Source organism: Nuphar pumila, chromosome 2 (genome assembly GCF_984573655.1).
Source record: "Nuphar pumila chromosome 2, dmNupPumi1.hap1.1, whole genome shotgun sequence".
Taxonomy (NCBI): domain Eukaryota; kingdom Viridiplantae; phylum Streptophyta; class Magnoliopsida; order Nymphaeales; family Nymphaeaceae; genus Nuphar; species Nuphar pumila.
Window position 1 is genome coordinate 22,387,416 of NC_143250.1, and position 22,687 is coordinate 22,410,102.

Here is a 22,687-nt window from a genome sequence, read left to right on the forward strand (position 1 = left end):
GTTTGACTTGGCAATAAAAACAAGTATGCCAAAACGGGTCCTCTTTTGTCTTTTCCAATGTTATCAGTATCGGTGCTTATCGGCCCCGTACGTATCGTATCCGCAAAAATTGATACGCTGCATGCTTAAATCAGCTATTTTTAATAAGTATAAAAAATACCAAAAGATAATATTTTAAATTTATATATGGTTTTAACATGTGTCTAACATGTAATATTTTTTATTATTTTTGGGCCCGATACAGATTGATTCACTTGAGCATCGATATGGGCCGATACAGCTGAATCGGTAGCCAAAAATTCAACCCGATACTGACCGCATTGGTCTTTTCCCTAGGTCATTGAAAATTAGGGGATGCACCCAAAGAGATCATGTTTGGTAGAATCTCTGTAACCAAATCCCATACTTTAATTACGGATACCGATCATTAAAGTAAGATTTGAAAAGGTATTTGGATGGGATTAGAGTTTACACATTTAGGTAATTTTTGGATTCAGATCTATGTTTATGCCTTTGGAGTTGAAATAATCCACTGTCACATTTTACATGCGAAAACCTTGATTTAGGTCTTCTTTTGTTGTGTAGAGAGAGAGGTGGTAGCAGTTAAAGTAGGGGTGGCAAAACCTATCACGACCCGCCAACCGGCCTCTTGGGCGGGTTCGGGTTTGTAAAAAACCAACCCGTTTAATAAATGGGTCGACCCACCTAACCCGTTTATTAAACGGGTCGGGTTCGTGTTTGGGGTATGCCAACCCGCCAACCCGGCTGACCTAAACGGGTTAGGCGGGTGGGTCAACCCGCCGACCCGTCAACCCGCGAACCTGAGAACTCGTTTACCCAACCCAACCCATTTATTAAATGGGTTGGCGGGTCGTGTCGGGTTACCTGTTTATTAAACAGGCCGGGTTCGTGTTTGCCACAGCTGACCCGTTTAATAAACGGGTTGGGTTCGGGTTGAGATATGCTGACCCGCCAACCCGACACGATTGTCACCCCTAAGTTAAAGTAGGCACCGCCCATCACAGGGTGAGTAGTTTTTTTTGACAGAGATTGGGGTTAGGTAGACCCCTACCAGTTATACAACCATACCATTGAGATTCGAACTTGCAACGTCCCAACACAAGGTGACGTGCACTAACTGCTCCTGCCAGACAAGAGGAGCCCCCGTTGGTTGAGGTTAAGACATTTCCTCTCAATGGGTTTGCCTTTAATGGTAGGTGGTGTACAGAGAAGGTGTTTAAAAAAAAACGGTGAAAAGGTGACGATACCCATAAATTATCAGTGTTTGAAGATTCTGTGAATTTAATAGAAATGAGTGCTCTCCTGGTGGTCATGGTTCTTGTCATTATGGAGATCAGCTTTTTTTATTTTATTGAGAGATAGAGTTAGTTTAACAAGGCTAGACACAAAACTACTGGTACCCATGCAGGATTGGATGCAGGTAATTTTCTGATGATGTAGGAGGAGGATGGGAGATCAACGAAGACGCAAGTGCAAGTGGTTTTAAAGGGAGGGCAGGTTGGACATTTAGTGTTTAAATTAAATAAGTATACATGTCAAATGTCAAATGACAACAAAACCAATATAAAAATTAGAAAAAAGTCATTTTGAAAGGCAAATTACGTTGGCATTTTATTTGAAATGCACAAACGGTTGTGCATTGTAATATATATATATATATATATATATATATATATATATATATATATATATATATATATATATATATATATATATATATAAAAGAAAATAGATCCATGATAAACCCATTGGTGCTAAATTGCATGCTAAATGTTTTTTTTGGGCTTCTCCGATGCTTTTTATGCCATCATGGCCCCCATAAATGTGTTGGGCATGGTGGATTTACTAAGAATCCACACCTGGATCATGTGTTTTCAATAAAAAGAATGTTGTTTGGAGCTTCGAAATTTGATAAAGATTTGGGACCATTGATTTTTTGAACTTTATAAAAGCCCACCCATGCCCACATCTGTACTGTCAGAATTTAAAAATAAAATGAAAAAAACTCAAAAAACCATTTAGCACACCTCAAATGGGTTTAGCAGGACACAAAGTTGTTAAATGGGTTGAGGCGAAGTGAGGCGTTGATCTTGTTATGAAGTGAGGCGTAAGCCTCGAGGCGTTGAAGCGTAAGCTTCATGATCAAAATAAAAAAATATATAATATTAATAAAATAATAAAAAATTTAAATAAAAACTAATAATAAACAACAGTATAAAATAAATAGTATTTATGATTTAAAAACACATTTATGATTTAAAAAATAATAATATATCCAAAAAGAATGTACTAGATTCAGAATAGAAGATTCATTTTACACCGCTAGATGATGGAGAGGGGGATTGTGGCCGTTTGGCACAAGGGATGAGAATGATGAAGGATGTTGAGTTACAATGTTGGCCCTGATGATGTAATGCCAGGTAAGGGCAATAATTAGGAAATTGTAGCACAATATGCTTTAAAAATAAAACAAAGGTATATGCCACGTCCCAAATCTACAGTCTATGACTTTATGTCTTACGGACACCCCCATTTTGGCTAACACGATCAGACACATATTATTTTAATATAATTTAACAACTTTATCATTTATATTTAGTGGTTTTTTAATATAATTTAAAAACTGTGAAAGGCTTTTTAATATAATTTAAAAAGGTTTAGAGCCTTTGTAAACAAGCCACCAAACACGATCAGACGCTAGAGCCTTCGTGAACAAGCCTTTCGGACGAAGAGGTCATATCATAGAGCTCTCCGGCCATGCCCCCTCCTCTAACTGGAGCGCCAACCTCACCACCACAGATTCAAGCAACCCAGACGACTCAAGGGCAACCTCCTGTAGCACGCAGTGGATCCCCCCAGAGAACCCCCAAATATTGTCCTTCCCCGAGATCTGCCACACCACCAACAACTTCCTTGCCAAGACCATCGGTGGATCCCCCGCCGGTTGCCAGCCTTTGTGAGTCCCTCCCAGCGAACCCCCAAATATTGTCCTTCCCTGAGATCTGCCGCACCAACAACAACTTCCTTGCCAAGACCATCGGTGGATCCCCCGCCTGGCATTGCTTCCCATGATGATTGCCGAACTCTTCGGCCTCCGACAGGAGCCGCTCGTACGAGCTCAAGGTCTTGACAGCATCGAGCTCAAGAACGCCTTCGTCTTGGCAATGAGATTGCCGTGGTTGTGCTCCTCCGTCATCTCAAGGTACTCCACCGTGCACCGAAGAGGGAAGAGTAACATGATGCGCACGCCTTAGATGTGAAGTGTGCTTTGATGTGAGGCGTACGCTTCACCCATGTGAAGTGTGCGCTTCAAGACTCAATCGCCTCACTACAGTGCTTCGGTGCTTTTTGCTTACGCTTCGCCTCTGAAGCGTACGCTTGAGGCACTGAGGCTTACGCCTCTCACAACACTGCTCACACACACACACACACACATATATATATATATATATATATATATATATATATATATATATATATATATATATATATATATATATATAGAGAGAGAGAGAGAGAGAGAGAGAGAGAGAGAGATTCAGTCATACTTACAGACCTTATTCGGATTGGAGCTGACGTACAAATCGGCTGCACAAAATTTGAATGAAATTTTGGATTAAGCATTGAAAACGTGAGAAGACACCATGACATTTTATATGCATTGAAAACTCAAGCCCAAGCCTAAAAATCTTAAGTAGGCACTTAGCTCACTCATGCGTATTCATGTGGCTGAGAAGTCTGATTGAATAGAGTTAGCGAATCATCTGTTGCCACCTGTAGAGTTGTATGCTTAATTCTTCAAATGTCTCATTCATAAGTGTACACATGGCTGAATTACAACATTTTGACTTAACCCTTACACCCTGTTTGGGTAATTTTCTGATACAGTTTCAGTTTTTACCTCAAATTCCATGTCAAGTATCACCTCTCCCGAAATTCACAATACAGTCCTATGTTATGCTGACAATGGTCAAATAAGGACCTAATTTAACCTACCTTTACTCTTACTCATCTAAAGTTAAATGTAGTAAAATGTTTAGAATACCCTTCTACTCTATTCTCGACTAGTTAACTAAAAATTAAATATTTTTAGGTACTTTAGTTAGATATGTTTACCATGGATTCGAGCCCAAATATGAACATATGCTATTCAAAACTAAAAATATGGGTAAGATTTATTTTGGACTTGGGTCATAACTTTTATCCATCTTGGTCATTGGTAAATTAGTAACATTGTGTTTGATTCACTGACAGCCTTGGACAAGGACATGGTGTCTTGTCCACCACCAGTGACCTTGTCCTAGACTCTCCATAAACACTTTTTTGTTTTTTCAAAAGTGTCCAATGGGTGTCCTATCCTCCCCTATTCCAGATGAGAGGGCAGAAAACTGTTGGACACCAAAAAGCATCCCAGATGGATGTGCAGGATGCAGTGACCCGTGTTTGTGTAGGTGTGTGGGCCTCACACAATGCACAAACAATACACTATTGTCCACACATTCAAACACTCCCTTTAAGGTGGGTGGATTTCAGTTCAAAATTCTGAATAAATTCATAAGGCATTTTATGTTAAATCAACATACGAACTAGAAATACGAAACAAATAGATTCCAACGAACCAGTTATGCTTAGGATATACGTATCCTCGTAAATATATGCTCAAACAGTTAGGGAGTCATAACTTCCTCCTTGAGTAAAATCAAGAGATTTGTATGAGACTACTTTTTTAGTTTCGTTGATACAAAAAAAATTGCATACTGAGAATTTTTCGAGAAAAAATTGCCAAAAACTCAAAAATTTTGCAGGACCCACAAAAATTTTGATGGACCCCACAAAATATTTCATGTGGGCTCCACATAAAAGAAACCTCTTAAAATTATTTTTAAAGTCAAGGGTAATTTGGTAAAAGGGAAAAGCCTTATCCTTTAGAAAGCCAAAGCTTCCTTGGCCTATAAATAGGCCTCCCCCCTTGTAAAAATCGTGAATCTCTCTCTCTCTCCTCTTCTTCTCTATCTAAAACCTCTTCTATCTAGCCTAGGCCTCCTCAGCCTGCCTGACCTAGTCTGAGCCTGCTTGACCTAGACTTAGCCTAGTTAGGGTGGGCTTCTGTAAACACTCAAATTTTTTTAGGTTCATTCTGGGCACCCCCCTTTCACAAATGTTGACCATTTATAGTATAGTGTAGAAATCTAACCCCTAAGTTCATTTCAGTCTAGGTGTCATTTCACCCCCATTTTATCAGTAAAATTACTATTTTACCCTAGGTCACCGTAGACCCTTGTCAGTCAAACCCAACCAAGTTCATTTTAAGTTCAGAAGAGTTAGAAATGTTAGTTGTTTCTAGCTCATCTGAGCTCACAATGAGTAGGTCATATTCATTTATGATCATTTCAGCTAAAATTAACCCATTTTGTGAGAAATAAACTCATTTTTTGCTCAAATTTCAGTCAATTGTTGTAGAGTTAGTCAATCTTGTTTCCCTGTGTCTAACTTGAGCTCACCAGAAGTTCAAGTAGTTCAGTTCCAGTTCAAATTCATTTCCCATATTGTTGAAATTCACTTTAGTCCATTTTAGCCCATTTCAGTCCATTTCAACTAAAATTGAGCTAACCCTAGCTAGAATTTAGCTTGCCTAAGCTTCAAATTTAGTTTACCTTAGTTTAGTTGAGTGTAGTTTTAGCTCAAACCTAGTATACTCACGTTACGCACTTAACTCTATAGTACATTTCTCACCATTTCTCTTGTAATTGTGTCTACTTTCAGTCATTTGGTCTAGTAATTTAGTTGAGTCAGTGTCTTTTTAGTTGATATGAGTTCTAGAAACCCTAGAATCCAGTTTAAATCAGTCCAACCCAGTGTCACTCTTTGTCATGTAGGGGCAAAATCATTTCTTGATCATTTTCATTCAGAATGTCAATTTTATCAATTTTCCAAGCTGGTATAATGGCCAATCTGGGCTCGGATCAATCCCTTTATCTGGTATTTTATCTATATCAGAGATCCAATTCATATTCAATTTGGATCAAATCTAATACCGGATCTGATATCCGATATTCATTCTCTATTCTAGACCTAGATCTTTTATTCAATTCACTTTATTGTTTATATCTAGAGTCCAATTTATTCTCTGAACCTGGATTATCTCATCAGATGTTCAGAATCCAATCATTTATCATCTAGGATCCGTTCTTTGATCCAAGATTCATTTTTACCTTATTTCGGATCCAAGATCCATTTTTTAAGTCCATCTCTGATCTGAGAGTCAGTTCATCTATTTTATCAAGATCCAAGATTCATTTTCCAATTTTATCCAGGATCTTTCATCACTTTCAAATATGGGTCAAACTCATGGCTTGAGATCCAGACACATTTGTCATTTTAAAATTTCGAATTCAGGCTCGAATTCAAATCTTTTGCTAATTTCAAACCTGGGATTCAAATTTGATCTTTTAAATCTAAAACCTAGTGCTTTACATTTGATGTTTTGAAAAATATCTTTTTCAATGTGTCAGATCTGGATTCAGATCAAATTTTGATTTGGATTTTTATCAAGCTCGAATTCCAAAGTGCATCTTAGATCCAATCCATTACATCTTAGGTGGGACCCACCTAGGTGGCGTCACCTTTTGATTACTCCTTTTCACTTGGTTTTCTAATTTTTGTTATTTTAGAGTTCCAATTGATTTAGAACTCTGTTCTTGTTTTTAAACTTTTAGCTTTATTTTTATTTGTTTTTAACCCTTTAAAAAAACTTTATTTATTGTTTTAAAAACCAAATGTGGGGCCCACCTAGGTGGTGCAACATTTGGAGTTTTCCAAATCCATTTAGGCGTCTTTAGAGTCTTAATTAGTTTGAAAAGTCAAAAAGTCAAAATAAAAATTAATTAGGAGTCAATTAGGAAAATCTCCTTCCCGCCCTCCCCCCCGTCTCCAATTTTTTAAACACTTTTGAATGCTAATACAAAAGCCCTATCCTTAGCATAAATTTTCTATAAAAAGGGGCCAAGGCTAGACATCCAACCTATGCTTTCCAGCCCTCTCATCTTACATCTCATCCCTCTCTCCCTTAGCCTTTCTGGTGTGGACTCAATGAACACCGATCTATGATCCAAGATCCAAGATCCAAGATCCAAACGAATCTTAACACGCGCAGAAGCTTTTACGAAGATGAGTCCAAATAGGACTTAGGAAAATAAGGTTTTTAAGGCTGGTGCACTCTGTTTTGACAAAGGCAGTCCAAAGGGAAGTTATTCATGATTCACACGCATTTTCAACGAATCTAAAATCACTGGATTCGGATCAGAGATGTCTGTTCCACGGGCTCAAGATTGGGACAGACAAACAACTCTATGATAGACTTTGAACTCCGCAGACAGTTTATTTGAAGAAGTTTTTGACCCATCAGATAGTAGAGTTTGTGAAAACCACCAACTGAGAAAATGTAGGTCAGATCTAGACTTTTCCAACGAACTAAGATTTAGATTTTTTTGAGTTTTCTATGAGTCTATGAATTTTTGAATTCTAGAAATTGTATGAGATATTATAAAATGAATTAAATTTGCACCTATTCGACAATAGTAAAAAGACATATATTTTTGAGATACATAAATGAGGATTCAGCTATAACTCTATACACAAAAGTTTTAGATCCAAGTTCTATCTTTCCACATAATCAAACAACTTGATTTTTGACGTAGAGAATCTCAAGATAATTAGAAAATACCAAACACCTCCAAGTGTGTTCTGAACCAAACAGGTGACAGTGGAATCCTATCAGACTGAGATTTTTTCATCACTTTTCAAGGGTCCGGAATACCGATTCGTGCAATGGCCTCAACTACAAAGTTGTAGATAATCGTCTTAGCTTTTTGGGAAGCTAAAGAGTGCCATAAATTGACCAGTATTGAGGCCAATACAATAATTTCTTTGGGGTTGTCTCTCACAACTACGTAACAAAAAAATCTTTTTTCTTAGAAGAAAACGAATTTCAAAAACACATAATAATCCAGGAAACACTTTAAATAAAACAATCAAACCTTAACATAAAATATCTCTAATCATGCATTTGAAATAAAAAGCTAACTTGCAACAACTTACAAGCAATATGTAATGAAAGAAACGAAACACATATGATAAAGATAACAACGTAATGAACTCAAATGAACCAGTGAATACGATATCCAGATGAAGGTAGCAATGGATGTCACTGGGAGGCCGCCGACAATGAAAAAAAAGTTTCTTGAATCGCAACTCGAACGAGCAGCCAACACGAACCAAGAATGATTACTCAACCCACAAGGTCGATCTTGACAAGATCACCTTCACGTTTAAGAAAAAACAATCTTTCTTCACTCACAAGATTTTCTCTCAACCAAATTTTCAGCCACACACAAAGACCAAATTTTTTTTAAATGAGAAGCAGCCCCCTCCACCTTGGTCAACCTCCCCTTCATAAAAGCCTTGGAACTTGGGGAAGAGCCACCATAAAGATGGAATGACCTTCCCAAGCTTTGCTCCAAAAACGAGTTTGACTTGAGCTATTTTTGGCCAAGGGTCATTAAGTGACCAACAACCATATTAACTTGGACTAGTCAAGGCTGAAATTTGAATGAGGACCAAAATGGTCTACTCCCAAATGGTGCCAACTAGGGCCCCTTTGAAACGGATCTTGATCCAGATCCAAAATATGCAACGAACTGGATCTTGCACAAAAACACATTAGAAAAATGCAATTACGAAAAATAAAAACTACTCGTGCTCCCCATACACCCTCTAGTGCCACAAAAGAATCCTACAGGACACCAGAACTATTCAGATTTGTAGAATCTAGCACCTAAAAAATAAAAATAAAAACAAATTTAATGTCATTCTGAAACATGACAAAATGGAATTGAAACATAAAATTACAATATCTGAGAAAGATACAAAATATCTCAGATATTGCAGCACGATATTAAAAATAGATCTGGGTACGCAAAGCTCCAATTGGACCCAGATGGTTCTACTCAATTGGATATGCCATGAATCACATCCTAGATCGGATCTTGGGAATTGAATTTGGATCCAATTCGTCTCAAAATTCGGATCTTCAAGATGCTCTACATCACTTTCTCTCTCCCTTGGCTCATCTTCCAGCTCAAGTCATACATGAATCTTGATTCTGGCCATGTGTTAACAGTGTTATTTCATGTACGTATTTTCATAATTATGATTTAAATTTTTTATGAGGGTTATATTAATATATTTTCCTGAATCTGACAAAATTTCATGATTTTTGAGAATCTGATGGCCCATCTATAAATTTAAAAACCGAAACTTGTTTTATGCACCATCAAAATACTGTGCAGAATCAGGAGCAACTTGCCGAAGTCATATCTCCCTAACCGCAGATCGTATTTCAGATATGCAAAAAGTGACGTCTAAATTTGTGTATCTAGTTTATTTTATACAATTTTTAGAATTTTTAACAGTAATTTATTATTTTATTTTCACCCAACATCAGAACCTGCTTTTCTTGAATCGCCAGGCACGGTTCGAATCCAAGTTCATCTTGCTGGAGTAATATCCCCCTCACCGAAGATTATATTCCTATTCCGTAAAAATTGACCAGTTTTTCTACATGTATAGTTTCTGTGGTGTAATTTTTTATCAGTGTTTACTATTTTCCTGAAACCCAAAATCAGAATTTGCTTTTCTTGAATTGTCAGGCATGGTTCAGACCCTCGGTCATCTTGTTGAAGTAATATCTCTCTAACTAGAGATGATCTTTCCAATATGTAAAATAGGTTTTTCTTGTCGTTATGTCTAGTTTATCTCTAAAAAAAATTATGAATTTTTACGACTGTCTGCTATTTTATTTTAACCCAAAAATAGAGTATGTGTTTCTTGAATCGTCAGGCGTTGGTCAAAATTAAGTGTATCTTGTCATAATTGTATCTCCTTAATCAGAGATGATTTTTTTGATCGGTAAAAAATGTTATCTTCATTGAAATGTCTAGTTTGTTCCTGTTAAATTTTTATAAATTGTCATCATTGTTTGATATTTTATTCTGATTTGACACCATGATAGATATAGAATATCATATTTAATGGTTTATTTTCTTTGTTTTATTTAATATTTATTGTTTGAATAATCATAAAAATTATTTTTTGGTTGCATGATGTTTTTAAAGTTGTTAACAATGTCCAAGTGGATTTTCATGATTTTTAGAGGTCATTTGATAGTTTATTTAGTTGTTTCTCAAAAACTAGATGCCCATAGAGTCTTATTTTGCTGAAACACGGGCAAAAAAATGATATTTTTATATTGTTTCATTTTTCTTATAAAATGTTGTTATCATTGCAAAATTTTACTTTTGCAAGTCAAACTGACCTTTGAAAAAAATTTTGAAAATAACTCACCTCTATTTTGAAATACAGGAAAATTCTAAGAAATGGGACTCGCTTGTCGGTACGAGGTTCAACCGTTTTTGGCACCATAACCAAGGGCAATCAAACCAATGATCGATAATGTGTTTTGCTTTACTCAACTGTCTAAATCGATGTTCTATTTCCTAAATGCACAAAGAATCAGACATGTGTCATAACTTCAAAAAAAATTGACTGAAAACATGGTGTATGCTTCAAATATTGAAAAATACTTGGAAAAAGGATGCTTTAAAAATCGTGGATCACATTGGGAGAATACTTTTGAAGAAAAGGAAAATTGATTTCTAAAGAAATCCTGATGTTTTGAGAAAAGCGATTTTGAAGAAGATTCAAATAACTCTGAGAAAATTGATTTCCCTGAATTTGAACACTGAAATTGGAAAATATTGAAGCTTGAAAATTTGTAAATCTAGACTTAAAAAGTATTTGAAAAGGGAAACTATTCTGAAAAAATTGATTTCTAAAGAAATCGTGGATAATTTTGATGTTTTGGAAAATTTGATTTCTGAAGGAAATCTAGGTGACTCTAAGAAAACTGATTTTTCTGAAATTTGTTCTGAAATGAATCAACAGAGATGAGCGTGTGGCCCTATGAAATATTTTCATCATGTGATCTAAACTTAGATGATGCATGGATGTAATTTGAGAAAATATTTTTTGAAGAATTTGAGGAAAATCAATGATAAAAAGACTTTGTGCCTTATAGAATTCAGATGGAATAAATTTTCTATATATCTCTGACTATGACCACGAATATATATTGAATATAGTTCATTTGATTTTAAAGGAAAAAAATACTTAGAAAACTTTTGAAAATGTGTCATGATTTCTGAAAATAGCCTAAGAGTGTAGGTCGTTTGTAGCTAAAAAGAAGATGGTAAATCTGGATATTGTTTGTATTCTAACTATGGCCACAAATACGAACTCAATCGAGTTTATTAACTCCTTAGAAGCGAGTGCATGTGTCATTCATGTAGATAATTGTAAATTTTGAATATGCATGAATCATCATCCACTACATAATGAATATTATTGAAAATAAACTATATGCAATGCAACCCTAATCTAACCAGAAAAGTAAATTCTTATTCCAAATTTTATATTTACAATTTACATCAATAATTGAAGAAAATAAAGAAAAAGGGGAAAGCAAATAAACTCTTGAATTTTATTGCAAAATTAGCAAACTTGTTAGTGGGCAAATGTAGGATTTTCAAGATTTATCCAACAATATTGGAAATTGAAGGATTTATCCAGATATAAGCCATTTTTATGCTTTCCTGAAATAAACATAATAAAAGATGATGCATAACTGAATAAATAATAAAAATAAATAATTTTAAAATTTAGATTTTTGAGGAAAATGGCTAAAATACCCTTAAAAATTGACCTTTATTGCAAAATAGTGTTAAAAATAAGGTTTTTCAAAAAAGATTTTTGTAAAAACGCTTAATCTGGGGATCAAATGAATTCAAAATGATGCAAAATTGGGTGGAGGGCACCCTGATATGATTATGAACATGATCAAATCTTAAAAAATATAAAACTCTTTATCAAAAAAATGAAATATTAGAAAAAAATCAATTTTTGCCCGTGTTTCAGTTGAATCGGGACTCCACGGGCGTCCTATTTTTATGATTTAAGTAAATAATGCATTAAATAAATTTTAAAATTTACAAAAATTGACATGAACACTTAAAATAACCCTAAAATTAAAATGTAATCAAAAAATAAAATTTTGGGGATTATTTTGAAAAGAAAATTAAATAAAAAGATGAAAATATATAATTTTGCTTACACTCATGTATCTGTCACAGTGTCAGACCAGAATTGAATATCAAACAACAATGAAATCTTACAAAATTTGACAAAGAGGAACTAGACAGACCAATAAAAATAACCCTTTTTATAGATCAAAAAAATTATCTTCGATTAGGGAGATATGATTTCGAAAATATGTATCTGATTTCGGCCTATATGTAATGATGTGAAACTGATAGATCCGGTATCGTGTGTAGACAAATATAAAAAAAAGGCTTTAAAATTAATAAAATTTTATAGAGACAAACTAGAGATTACAGAGAGAAGAACCTTTTTTACGGATCAGAAAAACGTTCTTCGATGAGGGAGAAATCGTTTCAGCAAATTGAACCATTATTCAAATCAAGATTTTCACTCAAGAAATACAGACTGATTGCGAGCTTCAAGAAAATAGAAATACATAATAAAAATTTATAAAATTTATACTACTGAAACTAGACATACATATAAATCTGTGGCTTTTTACGGATTGTCTATACGATCTCCGGTTAAGCATAAATCGTTTTGGCAAGTTGACACAGACCCTGAATAGGGTTTGTTAGTCCAAGAAACACAGACATTGTTGTTGGATCAAAGAAGCATATAAATCTATCGTAGAAATTTATAAAAATTTTAAAGATTACTGTAGATATCATGAGGAATACGCTTCATTTTATGGATCATCGATCGGATCTCGGACGAGGGAGATATGACCTCAGAAAGATGCTCTTGAATTTCCATAGCATTTTCCCGACTCAGAAAATAGGTTCCGACTTTGATTTTTGAACACAGGGTTATATACCTCTAAAAATCTTGATTTTTTTATTAAAAACTGTAGGCATATGCATGATTTCACCATAAAAAATTATATTTTTTAAAGAATATAAACTAACAAAATAAATACATTAACAAACGGCCAGATTTGCAAATAACGAATCTAAAACCCTAGAATGAAATAAAATTGGTTATTTATGCTAAAAACATAAAAAAAATATGTAAATAATGCAATGAATCATGATTTGATGCTTTAACAACTAAAATAAACATAAATATGATGAAATAAACAAAAAAAATTAGGGAAGCACGGTTGAAATTTTGATTTAGCTATAAAAAAAGGGATTCAACCTATAGAAAGGTTGAATCTCAAACTTTTTCAAGCATTTAACATAATAAATGTTTTTTCAATGATTCTAACAAATCAAAAATGTGTAAAAGTTCTTGGATGATCAGTAGATCATCATCTTGAATCATTTTTATGGTCCCTTGAACAAAAAAAATGAAGAAAAAGCTCACATATGGGGGCGACAATGGCTATTTTAATGGAAATTAATAAAAAATAAAGTAAAAAAAAAGAAGGAAAAGAGGAGAGCCTACCTTGGCTGCAATGGAGGAGGATGGAGGAGGAAGAAGGAGATGAGGGAAGGTGAGAGAGAGATAGGGGGTCGAAATCCAATAGCCCCTATTTATAGATTTTTTTAAGTTTAGGCTTTGAGAGTTCCGATCTAGCTGGAACTCTCTTAATTAAAGCTAATTAAGAGGGGTGATTTTCTATGAAAGGATCTTAATTGAAACTAACTTTTTTACTTTTCCTAATTGAAGTTCTAACCTAAGTGAAATTCTAATAAATCAATCCAAATGTAGTCAGAAATGAATAGGGTTCGCTCATCGTGAGCTCAGGAGAGCTAGAAATGACTGATATTCTAATTGTTCTGAACTCAAAAATGAGCTTGGTTGGTTTTAACTAACAGATATCTAAGGTTATCTAGAGGGTAAAATGGTTTTTTTTTTTGACAAAATAGGTTGAAATGACACCTAAACTAGGACAAACTTAGGGTTAGATTCTTAAGGGGATTGACATCTGCTAAAAAGGGGTGTTTAAAAATAAACGATAAAAAATTGGGGTGTTTACAGATGGCCCTCTTTGCTACTAAGTTGGTTGAAAGACGAGCCTAGTGGCAAAGAAAAACACACAAAATTTGGGCTATAAAAATGCCTTAGTTAGAAGAATCTGACTGAGTATGAAAGAATTTATTCCAGTAATAGTGGTAGATATGGAATGGAGAATGGAGAAAAAGATTTACCTCATCGGAATAAGATTCAGGCTCGACTTTTACCTGAATGGGAAGAAGATACCTCACAGAGGAGGCTCAGGTTTAACCTTTACCTGAACGAGAGGCTTGAATGGAGTCCTTGAGAGAAAAGAGTGAAAAAATTATGCTTAAGTTTGGCCCTTACCTGAATAGGAGGCTAGAGTGGAATCCTCAAGAGAACAGATTGAGAAAACCATGAAAAAAAACTCATAAAACGAGGGACTGCAAAGAAGGCAATGAAAATGGGATTCTCTAAAAGGTTTGGAAAAGGGAGTGATCTTGGGCGTCCCATTACTGAGACTAAATAGCTTTTGAAAAATGGTCTTTTTATAAAAATGATTCAGGTTTTTACCCTTATCCTGAAAGGGAGAAAAATAACTTGTGGAAGAACGAGATTTAGGCTTGACCCTTAACCTGAATGAGAAAATACCTCATGGAAGAACGAGGTTCAGGCTTGACCCTTAACCTGAACCGGAAAATACCTTATGGAAGAACGGGGTTAAGGCTTAACCCTTAACCTGAACGGGGAACAAAATCCTCGAAAGAAGAAACCATGATGGAACCTTCAGATTTTGCACAATAAATCTGAGAGTGGTTTACAAAAGGAAGAAAATGGGGTTTCGTAAAGCTTTAGAAAATGGATTGATCTTGGGCACCTCATTGCTGAGATTGAATAGCTTTTAAGAGACTTTTTGCTGAAGAATATAAATGTTAGCTCGACCTCGAACCGAAAACAAAAAAATGAACTGTCTATGCTGAGACAGTGGGGAACATAGCAAAGTATGTGAATTTGAGAGCCCAGGTGCTCAGATTAAATAAGAAGGGCAGGATATTGAAAACTCCTGTTATCAAGTCCTAAAGAGGGATAACAACAATGCCAGGATATATAAAAAATGGACACCAAGCTCTCACTTCACGTCACAATAGCTTGAAAAGATTGTCAATAAGATAAAAATTGTAGTTGATTAAAAAATGATTGATATGTAAACACATTTGTGCAAAAATATATTCTCACTTTCTACCTAGAGTATTACCTCCAACTGGGTTAACTCTATAGAATTAAGAATCAAATTCAAATTATTGTTGTTCAATTTCTTCAAGGAAGCTATCCATTTCTTCGATATAAAAAAAATAGAATTTGTTCTCAGTATCATAAAATCAATTTATGAAAAGCTATTGATAAAAGAATTTCACTTGACTAAAGATAATTCTTGGCAATTTTGGCAGTTTGATATCCAAGATTATCCCTGATGTTCTTTTTGTGCTCTTTTGAGACATAGAGATTAAGCATTCTTGGGATTTGGCGAGAATTTCATCACATTAGCCTTCAACTTGACTATGTTTTTATTTTTCCTCGATGGACACGTCACATACTCCTTCAACTTGGAGATATTCTGAGTTTTTTTTGGTCCCAGAAATTATATTGATAATATTGTCTCTTTTATTGAGGTATTTTGATGATCTTTTACACTCTTTTGAGACCTGAAAAGTAAGATCTCTTGAGATTGGGCAAGAATTTCATCACACCAACCTTCAACTCGGTGACGTTCTGATTTTTCTTGGAAGGAGACATCACATGCTCCTTCAACTTGGAGATGATCTGAGTCTTCTTTAGTCCCAAGAATTAGATTGATTATATGGTCTCTAGGATCAAAATTCTCTGATGGTAATAGTGATCAAATATCCTTTAAGGATTGTTGGGAGGTTAATCGCATCAGCCTTCAACTTGGCGATGGTTTAAACTTTTTCTAGAAGGACATGTCATATATTCCTTTAACTTGGAGATGATTTGAGTCTCCTTTGGCCCCGAGGTCTAACTCATTCATCGGCCTTCAACTTGACGATGATTAAGAGATCCGTTTTGTAGATAGTTAATTGTAGCTTGAACGACTGAGGATATATTGAGATTGAGTGAATTCTTTTTAGCGCTCAGGATATTTTCACTGCCTTATTAACAGAAGAATAGTCTTTAAAAATGTGTCATAGTTATGATCAATATCAATTCATTTATGGCTTTTCAACATCATTGAATTTTCCTTGATAGTCATATCAAGGATTTTTCTTCATCCTTTTCGTTGACCAACAGAAAAGATCTTGAATTTTTTTCTTCATAAAAGCTTTATCCTTTTGGAAGGAAAAATGAAGGTAATATGAGGCAATTCTTTGTGAAATAAAAGTTTTGAGATCAACAACTATTTTTAATAGCAAATTGGTAAAATGCTCCTGAAATCCTTAGTGAAAGAGATTGCTTGACATCTGATTGATATATTTGTGACTAGATTGAACCCTCAAAAGACTCGGTATTTGATAAAAGATCAACTCAAAAGTTGAATTCTGGCAAGACTAGCATAGGACTGAATTTGGTGAGAGGACCAACATAAAAACTGAATTTAGTAAAAGAACCAACGCAAAGCTGAATTTTGTGAAAGAACCAACGCAAAGCTGGATTTTGTAAAAGGACCAACGCAGAGCTGGATTTTGTAAAAAGACCAACGCAAAGTTGAATTTGATTGAAAGACCAACTCAAAAGCTGGATTTTATGGAAGGACTGATGCTAAACCGAATTTGGAAGGACCAGTGCTAAATTAGATTTGTAAGGACCAACTCGAAAGCTAGATTTTATAAAAGAACCAACGCAGAGCTGGATTTTATAAAAGGACCAATGCAGAGCTGGATTTGATTGAAAGACCAACTCGAAAGCTGGATTTTATGGAAGGATCGATGCTAAACCGACTTTGGAAGGACCAGTGATGAACTGGATTTGAAAGGACCAACTCAAAAGCTGGATTTTGAAGAACCAATGCTAAACTGGGTTTTAAAGGACCAATGCTAAACTGGGTTTGGAGGGACCAATGTTAACTGAATTTTGAAGGACCAACTCAAAATTTGGATTTTGAAAGACCAGGGTAAACTGGATTTGGAGGGCCAGTGCTAAACTGGGTTTAGAAGGACCAACTTGAAAGATGGATTTTGAAGGACCAGGGTAAATGGATTTGGAAAGATCAGTGCTAAACTGGGTTTAGAAGGACCAACTTGAAAGCTAGATTTTAAAGGACCAATTCAAAAATTAGATTTTAGAGAATTAATGCTAAACTGGGTTTGGAAGGACCAACTCAAAAATTAGATTTTGAAGGACTAGTGCTAAACTGGGTTTGAAAGGACTAATTTAAAAATTGGATTTGGAAGGATAAATTCGAAATTGGATTTGGAAGGACCAGTGATAAACTGGGTTTAGAAGGACCAACTCAAAAATTGGATTTGGAAGGACCAATTCGAAAATTAGATTTGGAAGGACCAATTCAAAAATTGGATTTAGAAGGACCAATTCAAAAATTGGATTTTGATTAAGCACCAGCACAAACACTGGATTTTGAAAAGGCACCAGTACAAACACTGTATTTTAAAAAAGCAGATCAACGCTCTGAAGATATTTAAAGATTGTGATGTGAAATCTTTCAGTTTTGCTTTCACGAGGAATTGTCATAAATGACTGTTGGGTTCTTAGGATTTATCCCTTATCCTGAATGGGAAATGAATTAATATAAAATGATAAAAATGGATGCAAATGAATGCAAATAGATGGTGAAAGATTTTGTTTGATCTTGCCTGCATACAGGACGTTTTGAAGTAAAGACAAATTTTTAAAAAAATGCCCTAGTATAACAAGGGAGTAAGACATTGAACGAAAGGATAAATAATTGATATTTGATGAATGCTTTCTTGAGATAACATGAGAGAGATTGACAATGCACTTCTTGATTGATTCGGAAGGCACTTTGAAGGAGGTCACTTCTCGCAAGAAGACATTTTGCAAAATGAAGATGGTGCTAAGTTACGATTTATTGATACATTAAAAAAAGAATAACAAATCAAGGAAAGAAATGAGACTACATTGTCCCTTTAAAATGACAAAAGCAAGATGAGAGAGCATTGGCATTGTCATTTTCTTGAATGATAAAGGCTTGGTCAAGACGGTTGGTTGATCTTCTTCTTCATCTACCACAAAAAGCTATTTGTCGATACAGTCTTGAATGATGTTCTTGAGGACAAAATGACATTCAGTATCATGCCCCATTGCTCTGTGAGACTTGCAAAAATGATCTTTCCATTTTCCTAGGGTGACTGGGGGATCGGCAACCCTTGGAAGTTTGATCATATCTTTTTGAGCAGGTATTCAAGAAATTTCTCAAGTGGTTGATCTAAAGGAGTGAACTCGCGGTCATAACCCTAACCGTCACGCTTTATCTTCTCTCGAGTGCTTGGTTTTTACAAGGAGATAGAAGACTTGTTATCATGCTTGAGGGCATCACCCTTTTTGCCTTTCATGTTGTTGCTATTGTTTTGACCCGTGGTGTTGGTTGCGTAAGTGGCTCGCACTTTTCCCTTGGCATGTGAGCTATTCTTCGAGAGCGTGAGGCTCTCATATACACCATTTTCTATGTCCATTTTCGAGTCATTCGGCTCGTTCTATTAATTCGACAAAGGATCACGTTGGGAAGGTAGAGATCAGGCCCCTCAAAGGTTGGGAGAAATTATTTATGATCACTGACAATGCGTGCCCTTCTGATATCGGATCCCTTATTCGATTGCAAGTGGATCTCCACTTGTGAATAAAGTCTCCGGCCTTTTCGCCCTCTTTTTGTCTCAGGCTGCAGAGATGGTTCAATATGGGCAAGGCCTCAGTATTGAATAAGAATCATTCAATAAAAAAGTTGACCACCTTATCAAACTCTCGCAGCTCTATTGGATTAATGTGCTTGGAATACCATTTGGTTATTGCGCCTTCCAGACTACATGGAAAACATATGAACAAAGCCTGATTGTCTCTCTTGAATCGGTTGCATTCCTCGAAGAACATAGTCAGATGAGCCTTGGGATCGCCAATCCCATCGAATTTGATGAATTTACGGAGGAGATCTTCCAGACTATCGTCCCCTTTCAGGCCATCATAGAAATTCTCACTGGTGTACACTTTCTTGCCCTTATCGCGAGCGTGTAGGTCCTTGACCGTCCTGGTCATTTCCTTCAATTGAAATTGTATTGGATCATTGACTGTTGAGGTCTGCTTCTTCAATTGGTTAATAGATTCGGGCTCTTTAATGAACAACTCTTTTTCTTCTTCAAAATCTTCTTCCGTTGAATCTGCTTCATCAGACTTGCTATCCTGTTGAACCTTGTTCTGGGCGATTTTGATGTGTTTCCTGATGGTTTTACCCTTAGTTTTCTTCCTAGATGGTACCTTTCTTGAGCTATCCTCAGCTTGCATCTTGGCCATCATTTTCTAGAATATGGTATACATGATGGGATTGATGCCATCATCACCTTGTTGACCCTGTCATCTGACCGAACTTGGGGAACTCATCTTTTCCTTGTTGTTGATATCGCTGACGCGCTGATAGGGTACAATCTTCTGGTCTAATCTAGTATGAACCACTCAACAATGTTGATGCTCTCTGTAAGACAAACAGGATGATCAGAATGAGGAAAGGAAGGAATTTTTGAAAGGCAACAACCTGATGAAATGGATAAAAGGAAAATAATGGATGAGATTCGAGAATCAGGTTGACAATTTTGGGAGGATATCTCATTACCAGGGATTGAGTCATCGCTGGAATTGCGATAATTGTGTTGTTACTTCGATAAAGGAAGTATGCAACTAAGGTAAACCCGAAAGGGAAGGTGGGTGGATAATTTTTTACTGCCATGATCAGGGAATTCATTGGAAAATAAGGTGAAGAGGTTTTGAAAACGAATAACAGGAACGAAATCCATGAGAAAAATACATGAATTTTCTTAAGAAAAATAACAGGCAAGATCAAAATAAAGCTGGAAATTCAAGATCCAAAAGAAAGGAAGGATGAAAATTGCTTGGAGTTTTGAGAAAAATAGAGAAAAAATAGTTCAGAGTTTTATAAAATCCTTATAAAAATAAAAGAGAACACAAAAAAATAAATAGAAAATAAAGGATTTTGAAAAACGTCCAGGTTTTTTAGGAAAATTATTGAAAAATATAAGAAAATAAAAGGAAATACATTCAATCAGATCCTGCACAAACAAGTATGTGCCTACAACATTCCCTAAAAGGTTGAATCTAAATGCACAAATTGAAATAGTTATAGGACCCTAATTCTAACTCTAAGGCTTAGATCATCTATATCCAATCATGTTATGTCGATATACTCAAGCCGAGGCCTGATATATGTGGCATAAAAAAGAATTTTTCCGATTCTACGCTCATGTTTTTCAACATCCTTGAGTGCCTGCCGATATACTTTGGACTATGGCCCTCGGTGCGTGGCAGTGGAGGTCAACCCAAATAGGTGGCTCAGTTGTGAGGCTTTATCCTGAACTATGGTTCTGTAAGAAAGCCAGCAACGTGGTGGCCAGGTAAAAATAGGTGGGTTGTTTTTGAAATATGATCAGCATGCAAGAAAAATAGTTAGCTCTAATAACCTAAAGAAATATAATTCTGAAAAAATTATGAGAAGCAAACATTTTTTTCAATTAGATCCTAGATTGAGGAAGATTGTATTTGACCTAGGTCTATGTGAGCATGAATAATGCCTCCTCAATCAGTCCTACCAAACCATGCCTAAGTCTACATGAAGTCCATGTCAACTGAGTTTGATTCTAGGCTCCTAGGTTCGCAAAATATAAGCCTCACATTTATTAGAATACAATTTTAACAAGTTGAATAGAGCAAAGCACAAGATTAATATGGCGAAGACAGGTCCCATCACGGTCGCCAAACCTGTTATCATTGCAAAATTTTACTTTTGCAAGTCAAACTGACCTTTGAAAAAGATTTTAAAAATAACTTGCCTCTGTTTTGAAATGCAAAAAAAAATTGAGGAATGGGACTCGCTTGTCAGTACGAGGTTCAACCATTTTTGGCACCATAACTAGGGGTAATCGAACCAAGGATCAATTGCTTGTCCGCCCACTTCTTTATCCTCTTGGTCGCTTTGTGCAAAAATGTTTTTATCGACTCGGTTTGCTCATGCCAATCTTGAACAAACTAATAGGCAAAGGATGGCCTTCCCTTCTCCTGCGCAGCTAGAGTGTGCAGGGTCAGTGGTTGTTGTCCCATGGCTATCTTGGATAGGCTTTCTCTTGAAGACTCACTCTTACCTGCTTTCAATATTTCATGCAGTTGTCGGTGCAGCTCCTTCAATTCAGATGGCCCCATGCGATAAGGGACCATGGCAAGGGGTTTTGCTCTAAGGGTCAACTCTAACTTGTGGTTGACTTCGCATCTTGGTGGCATACGCTTCGGCAGTTTCAGGGGCATCACTCTACACTACTATTTTCACCTTTCTTTCTTCAGTGCGCATGGCGATGGGAAAGGTATGATCTTCTTGCTTGACACCCTTCTTCAATTACATACTAGATAACATTGAAGACTTACCTCCAAGAGTAAAGCACTGAACCGTGTGTGTAGAGTTTGGCCCCGTGATTGTCAATGAGTTAAACTTCGGTAGCATCATCATATTCTGGCTGCAAAGAAACTTCATGCCCAAAATCATTTTAAAGTCGTTTATGGACACCACTGAGAAGCTGGCTTTGCTGACCCAACTCCCAATTTGGATTGTCATATCTCTGGCTTCACCAAGGATTGGCTTGGCCTCAGAGTTTATCGTCTTGATGGTCCTCTGCTTTGGCCCAGGCTTCAAGCCCAACCGCACTGCCTTTTCCCATGAGACGAAGTTATGCATGGCCCTAGAATCTACCATTGTCGTAATAGACTTTTCATTTGCAATGAATTCTAGATACATGAGTTCTTTGCTAACCGACATGCTTTCGGTTGCGCAACTTTTAACTACATTGATCTTCTATATGGCTTCCATCCTTGGTTACACGACTTCGGCGTCACTACTTTCTGATTACACTCTATTGGCTTGTCTATCGTCCTTCACGAGACACTTTGGACATTGTTTAACGATATGTCTCTTGCCACAGAACTAACAAGTCACAACCAGCCCCTTGTTGTCGTTATTTTTATACTTTTTATAGTTCTGTTTTTTGTCAGAATGGTGTTGGGTCGATGCATCACCTTTATTATAGCACCAATCCTTCTTGCCTCTGTGGTTTGGTTTCTTCCCAGCCTTAGTCAATGGAGTGAAGGACTTGTATTGTGTATCTACTAGTCGCTCGGTCATCACATACGCATCTTCCAAAGTTTGTGGATTGCTTATTTTTACTTCAGACTGTGCCCAAGATTGTAGTCTCACAATAAACCAATTGAGTTTGTCTTCAATTGGCATATTGGGTATATCTAGCATGAGATTCTGAAACGACTTGATGTAGTCTTGCAAGGCTCCAGTGTGCTTGAGTTCAGCTACCATCTG